This window comes from Mustela lutreola, chromosome 6 (genome assembly GCF_030435805.1).
Source record: "Mustela lutreola isolate mMusLut2 chromosome 6, mMusLut2.pri, whole genome shotgun sequence".
NCBI classification, from domain to species: Eukaryota; Metazoa; Chordata; class Mammalia; order Carnivora; family Mustelidae; genus Mustela; species Mustela lutreola.
The window spans coordinates 56,597,981-56,605,118 of NC_081295.1; positions in this window are offsets into that span (position 1 = coordinate 56,597,981).

The following is a 7,138-nucleotide window of genomic DNA, read 5'->3' on the forward strand; positions in this document are numbered from 1 at the left end:
GTGTTCCAGATTTTAGCCATTCTAGAGTAGGGTGTATAGTAGCATTTTATTGTTGTTTTAATTTGCATTTACCTGGTGACATACAATGTGGAGCATCTTGTCATATGCTTATTTGTCATCTGTACCTCCTTTTCGGTCCAGTGTCTATTAAGGTCTTTGGTATTTTTTAATTTGATTGTTTGTTTTCTTATTGTTGAATTTTAAAAGTTCTTTATATACTTTGGATAGCAGTCCTTTTTCAGACGTGCCTTTTCCCAAATATTTTCTGCCAGTCTGTGGCTTGTCTTCTAATTCTCTTGACATTGCAGTGCAGACATTTTTAATTTTAATGAAGTCCAGCTTATTAATTATTTATTTCATGAATCATGATTTTGGTGTTGTATCTATAAAGTTATTGCTATACCCAAAATCATCTAGATTTTCTCCTGTTATCTTCTGGGAGTTTTATAACTTGGTGGTTTACATTTAGGTCTATGATCCATTTTGAGTTAATTTTATGACCGTTGTAAAGTCTGTGTCTAAATTCATTTTTGTATAATAGATGTCTAATTGTTCCAACACTATTTGTTAAAAAACAATTTTTGCTCAAATATCCATTGATTATATTTATACTTGTTTCTGGGCTCTTTATTCTGTTCCACCAACATATTTGTCTATTCTTTTGCCAATACTGTAAATTGTCTTGATCTAGAAGTCTTGAAGTTGGGTAGCATCAGTTCTCTAACTTTGTTCTTCTACTTTAATATCATGTTGGTTATTCTGAGTCTTTGGCCTCTTTGTATAAACTTTAGAATCAGTTTGTCAATATTGGCAAATTTTGTTTGGGATTGCATTGAATTTATAGATCAAATTAGGAAGAATGGACGCATCTTGACAATACTGAGTGTTACTATCTGTAAACATGGAATATCTCTATTTAGTTCTTTAATTTCATTAATCAGAGTTTTGTAGTTTTCCTCATATAGATCTTGTACATATAGTGTTAGATTTATACCTAGTATTTAACTTTTTGAGATGTTATTGTAAGGATATTGTATTTCCAATTTCAAAATTCACTTATTCACTGCTGGTTTATAGGAAAGGAATTGACTTTTATACATTAAACTTGTATCCTGCAACTATGCCAAAATCACTTATTAATTCCAGTTGGGGGAGGGGTTGGTCAAGATTTTTGGGTTTTCTACATAGACAATCCTATTACCTGCAGACGAAGTTTTAAATCATTCTCCCCCCAAAAAAAAAAAAAAATCATTCTTCCCAATCTGTATATCTTTTATTTCCTTTTAATGCTTTATCGTATTAGTACGGATTTTTAATACATGTTGAAAAGAAGTGTCAGAGGTGACATTTTTGCCTGTATCTGATCTTAGTGGGAAAGCTTCAAACTTTCCATCATTTAGTATCAGCTTTAGGTTCTTGTAGATATTTCTTATTAGGTTGATAAAGTTCCCCTTTTCTTATTTTATTGAAAATATTTTATCTATTTCTTTTTTTCTTTTAAGTATAGTTGACATTGTATGGGCAACTGAGTGATTTTTATACCATATACACTATGGTCTGTTCACAAGTGTAACTACTGTCTGTCCTTTTACTTTAGTATTACAATATCATTGACTGTATGCCTTATCCTGTGCCTTTTATATCTGTGACTTACTTATTCTATAACTGGAAGCCTATATCTCCATCTCCCCTTCACCCATTTTTCCCATTGCCTAGCCCTTATCTATTCCTTCTTATGTGAGTTTTGGTAGATTGTGTCTTATAAGAAAATGGTTCATTTCACTTAATTTATCAAGTTTGTGAACATAGAGTTGTTTATAGTATTCTTTTATTATTCCTTCTAATTTACATGAGATGTGTAATAATATCCCTTCATTTATTTTTTTCCTTCTTTAATTTATAGCAGTAACTTGTGTCCTCTTTCCTTTTTTCCTTAGTTAGCCTGGCTAGAGGCTTATCAATTTTACTGATCTTTTCAAAGAACAAGTTTGGTTTTGCTGATTTTCTCTATTGATTTCTTGTTTTCAATGTCATTGATTTCTGCTCTGTCTTGTTTTTCGTTTTTTTTTTTTTTTTTCCTTTTGCTTACTTTGTGTTTTATTTGCTCTTGGCTTTCTAGCTTCCTAGGGTGAGGTTTTTAGATCTTTCTTCTTCTCTAATGCATTAATTTCTCTCTAAGTACTGTTTTTACTTTATCCCACATGTTTTCATTTTCATGTATTTTAAAATTTTTTTTTTGAGATTTCTTTTTTAATCTGTGTGTTATTTAGAAGGGTGCTATTAGCTTCCATATGTTTTGGGCTTTTCCAGTTGTCCTTCTGTTGCTGATTTCTAGTTTAAGTCCACTGTAGTCTGAGAGGAGGCCTTGTAACTATTATAGGTTTAAAAATGTTTAAGGTATGTTTTGTACCTCAGAATGTGGTCTCTCATGGTGAGTGTTCCATGGAAGCTTGAGAAGAATGTGTATTCTGGTGTTGCTGCATAATCTATAGATGTCAGTTGCATCCAGTTGATTGATGGTGTTATTGAGTTCAACTAAGTTCTTAATAATTTTATGCCTACTGGATTTATTCATTTCTGATAGAAAGGGTGTTGAAGTCTCCAACTACGATAATGGATTCATCTATTTCTCCTTGAAGTTCCTTCAAGCTTTGCTTCACTACCAGCTAAAAAGCATTCATTCCTAGTAATTGTCATAGGAGGACTTCGAAAATCTGAAAGCCCCTTGCCCAACAGATGTCAAATTTGGGTAGTTGAGATGTAACAAATGAACTCAGAAAATAACAGAAATAACCAGGCTAAAACTTATTCACTTATTTATAGCAATACATGGCTACTTTCATTTAGCAAGTCTTAATTACTTCAAATTTTTAGAACTTGCTAAATAAATTAGCCTTTTTTTAAAGCATACCCATTTTTTTAAAGATTTATTTATTTTAGAGAGAGAGAGAAAGAGAGTGGGGGGAGGGGCAGAAGTAGAGAGAGAAAATCTCGAACAAGAATCTCTTGCTGAGCACAGAGCCCAATGTGGGGCTTGATCTCACAACCTAGAGATCATGACCTGAGCCAAAATCAAGAGTTGGATGCTTAACTGACTGAGCCAACCAGGTGTCCTCTATACTCATTTTTTTAAAATAATAAATCATTTGTTCATTCACTTTGTTAGCTTATTCATTAATTAATAACAATTAAAGGCCCACTTAGTGCAAAGCACCGTTGTAGGCATTGGGAAAAGAGACAGCATCTCAACAATTATTTAAATGTTTTTCAATACAGTCCCAAGTAGCCAACATTTAATACATGTGTATACAATATTCAGTACTGAACAAGGCTTTGTTACGATACAAAAAAATGTTAAACGATATCACATGCTCTCCTGATATCTATTAGTCTAGTGGTTGGGATAGACACATCCATGTGCTATAATAGGGAAACAGACAATATATTATTGATATAAAGGAGTGACTGATATCATTTCTAAAGAAAGTCTCTGGGCCTTCCATTTCATTAAAACACTTATTTGGTGGCAATAAAATACTACAAGTAACTTGTAGTATTGATAGGTACATTATGCATATGTATTAAAAAATTGGGGTTGTGTTCAAAAGAGCATTCATCACAAAGTTATGAGCATTTTTAATGCTCATATTAAAAATATTATTTTTAATATTCAATATTAAAAATATTTTTAATTTAAAGCCTGACAGACTGTTGAATAAACTTCTGGTCTATTCTTCCTCTTCTTGATATTCAATTTTTATTTAAAGAGGACAGGTAAAAATAAATAACTCTTCATTTCTATTCTCCAGGACAACTGCTATCTTATGCAAATAGTATGTACCTATGGGTATATGACCATAACCTTTTAGTTTTATTGAAATGAATTATAGACACACTGCTCTGCATTTAACTTTTTTGACAAATAATAATTGTATACATTTAATAGACACAACTTATTTTGATATACATATACATTGTGAAATGAATGATCACCATAATCAAGTTAATTACATATCTATCACCTCACATAATTACCCCCTCCTTTTTTTTGTGGTAAGAACATTAAGATCTACCCTCTTAGCAAATTTCAATTATACAATAAAAAGAATGAAACAAATTCTGGAGCTAAAACATATGATGAATGAAATTAAAAATGTAACGAGCTTACTTTTGAGCAGAATGTCTTGTTGCTTTTTTACTGGTGCTTTATCATTTAATTCAATGCTCTTGAGAAATAAGTGATGCAGTTTCCTACTTATTATTTGTTTGCTTTGTTTTTCTATTATTTGGAGCTCTCCTTCCATGCCCTTTCCCTTCTATTCCAGAACCATATTCAGTGAGAGGAGCAGGCTGAGTGAGTCTGTGGGAATCAGATAAATTTCAGATTGAAGACATTGCTGCAAACCCATTATCCAGGAAAATTATGTAGTGGTTTTATACAGAAGCTTGACCAGGGACTAGTATATTTTTGAATGAATAAACAGAAGAAAAATAGATTCAAAATCCCAGAATTCTGTTTCTTGTCTAATACAGAACGTGTAAGCCCCAGAAGCAGGTTTTGCTAGGCATCCCGACATAGATAGACAAGCATGGGCTCACAGTGTTCCACTTTATTTTCATTACCTGGCACTACCTGACACTGAGTATGAGCAATCACATTTTGGAACTTCTGACTTGGAGCATGGTGTAAGAGATACAGTCTCAAATATATGAGAAAGTAAGTGTTTAAGGCCTGGCTTAGTCTCTCATTAGCTCTGCAGACATGGGCAAGTCACTTAAATCCTCTGAACATCACTTTGAGTGCAAAATGTGTTGAGAATACTTTAAAGGCCTGTTGTGAGAATCACATGGGATCATGAAAGTAAAAGAAGTCTGAAAGCTATAAAAAAAAAAAAAAATAGGAGTTGGGTGCCTGGGTGGCTCAGTGGGTTAAAGCCTCTGCCTGCAGCTCAGGTCATGATCCCAGGGTCCTGCGATTGAGCCCCACATTGGGCTCTCTGCTCAGCGGGGAGCCTGCTTCCCCCCTCTCTCTGCCTGCCTCTTTGCCTACTTGTGATCTCTGTCAAATAAATAAATAAATAAATAAATAAATAAATAAAAATAGGCGTTACAATCTATCCTTTTGTCCTCTTGGTAAATTATTCTGGAAAATTTATTTAAATAAAGTTTTTATTGTTTGTTTTGTGACTAGAAATGTTCACCTACCAGAAGTATAAATACATATAGACACTTCCCTTTAACAGATTAAAGTGTAAAGGATGTCATATGAGCAGGTGGTGCTGAGGCTGAATTAAAGTAATCACAGGTGTGGGGACTCATCTAGAAAGTGGCAAAGGATTAATGAGTTTGGAATAACCAGCTTATCCTCTGTCAAATAAGGGGGTTATCAACTATCGAGTTAGAGTTAGAGTTCAAAATCTGAACATAGGTTGAGGAAAGAATAAGCATAAATATTTGGAAAGGGAAATAGAATCTGGCTAAAGTAGATGAGCAGACAGAGAAGGAAGCAGAAAGAGAAATGGAGAGAGGAAAGGGGAGAAAGAGCATGAGAGTGAGGAAGGGGAGAGAAATAGGACTTTGGGTGCTATTGGTAATCTCTAGAGCTAAGTCATAGTTTCTCAACTTTAGCTCCATGCTGGAATCACCCATGACACTAAAAATACTGATGCCTCAGTTTCAGCCTCAGAAATGCTGATTTAATTGGTCTGGGGCAGATTTTTAAAAAGTGCCTCAGGTGATTCCAATCTGTAGCAAAGCTGAGAACCACTGAACCAAAGCAGTGCCTCTCTAACCTGAATGAGCATACAGGTCACCTTGAAAATGCAGGTCTGGAATAAAGCCCGAGATTCCAGCTCCTAACAGGCTTCTAACAAGCTTTCTCCAATTTCTAGACAGTTTTAGCGAGGTAATTGAAAAAGTGATAAAATGATGATGAAAACAGCTAACAATTAATGAATGCTGTTGGGAGGGAAATTTTTTCTCTAACCTCTAAAATTCTTCTCGTTGGTCTAAGAATCAGATTGACCTGAGACAAATTAACAGTAGAAAATCAAATTGGATTACAATGTACAGGCAATCCACGTAAACAAAGACAGGCAAAACAAGGTATATATGTCATCCTGAGCTAAGAAGAGAGGGAGTAAGCATTTGGGGCTTCAGAGGGAATGAGAGGAATTCACAGGAAGAACAGGAAGAGTAAACACTTAGTGAACAGTTGTTTGCTCGGCCATCCAGAAACAATGGGACATAGAGAGGAATTTTAATAAACAGACTTTGCTAAGTTCCTCCTTGATTACCACCCTAATTCATTTCATAATGTAGTTACCTATGACAATAGGTCTCTTTCAGGAACATGTCCACTAATTTTTTTTTTAAGATTTTATTTATGTATCTGACAGACAGAGATCACAAGTAGGCAGAGAGGCAGACAGAGAGAGAGAGAGGAAAGCAGGCTCCCTGCTGAGCAGAGAGCCCAATGCGGGGCTTGATGTGGGGCTTGATGCGGGGCTCCAACCTAGGACCCTGAGATCATGAACTGAGCGAAAGGCAGAGGCTTTAACCCACTGAGCCACCCAGGCGCCCTCTCTACCTAAATTTTTTTTAGGCGGTTAGGGACAAGGTCAACATTTCTTCCTGCGTCTCTTGGGTCTTGATTATTTTCAGCTGAAATAATTTGCATGTCAAAGTGACACATCTTGGGGCAACTTGTGCTGGACCCCTAAAAATGAACCAGATGCTGTACTGGATATTTTGAGGGTTAATTTGTTAAAATCCCCAGGACAACCTAAAAGGGGTTGGTATTATTATTCACCTGGTTTTACAAATGAGGGAACTGGGACTTAAAAAGTTAGATATCTTACCTAAGTTTATAAATATATTTGAATTCTGAGAGTTTGACACTGAGCCTGTGCTCTTTAGTGACTCTATTATACTGTCTTTGAAATGATTCTATAGTCTATGGCCATACCACCGTGAACATGGCCGATCTTGTCTGAAATGTGTCTGTAGCCTTACTTTTTTAAATCTGAAAGAAGGAAGCAAATCTGGAAAGCATCTACAATACTAGTGTAAATATAAATAAGATTAAAACCTAAAACCTGTCTCATGGCTTTTGGTTATGGGAAGAACTAGGAGTAGC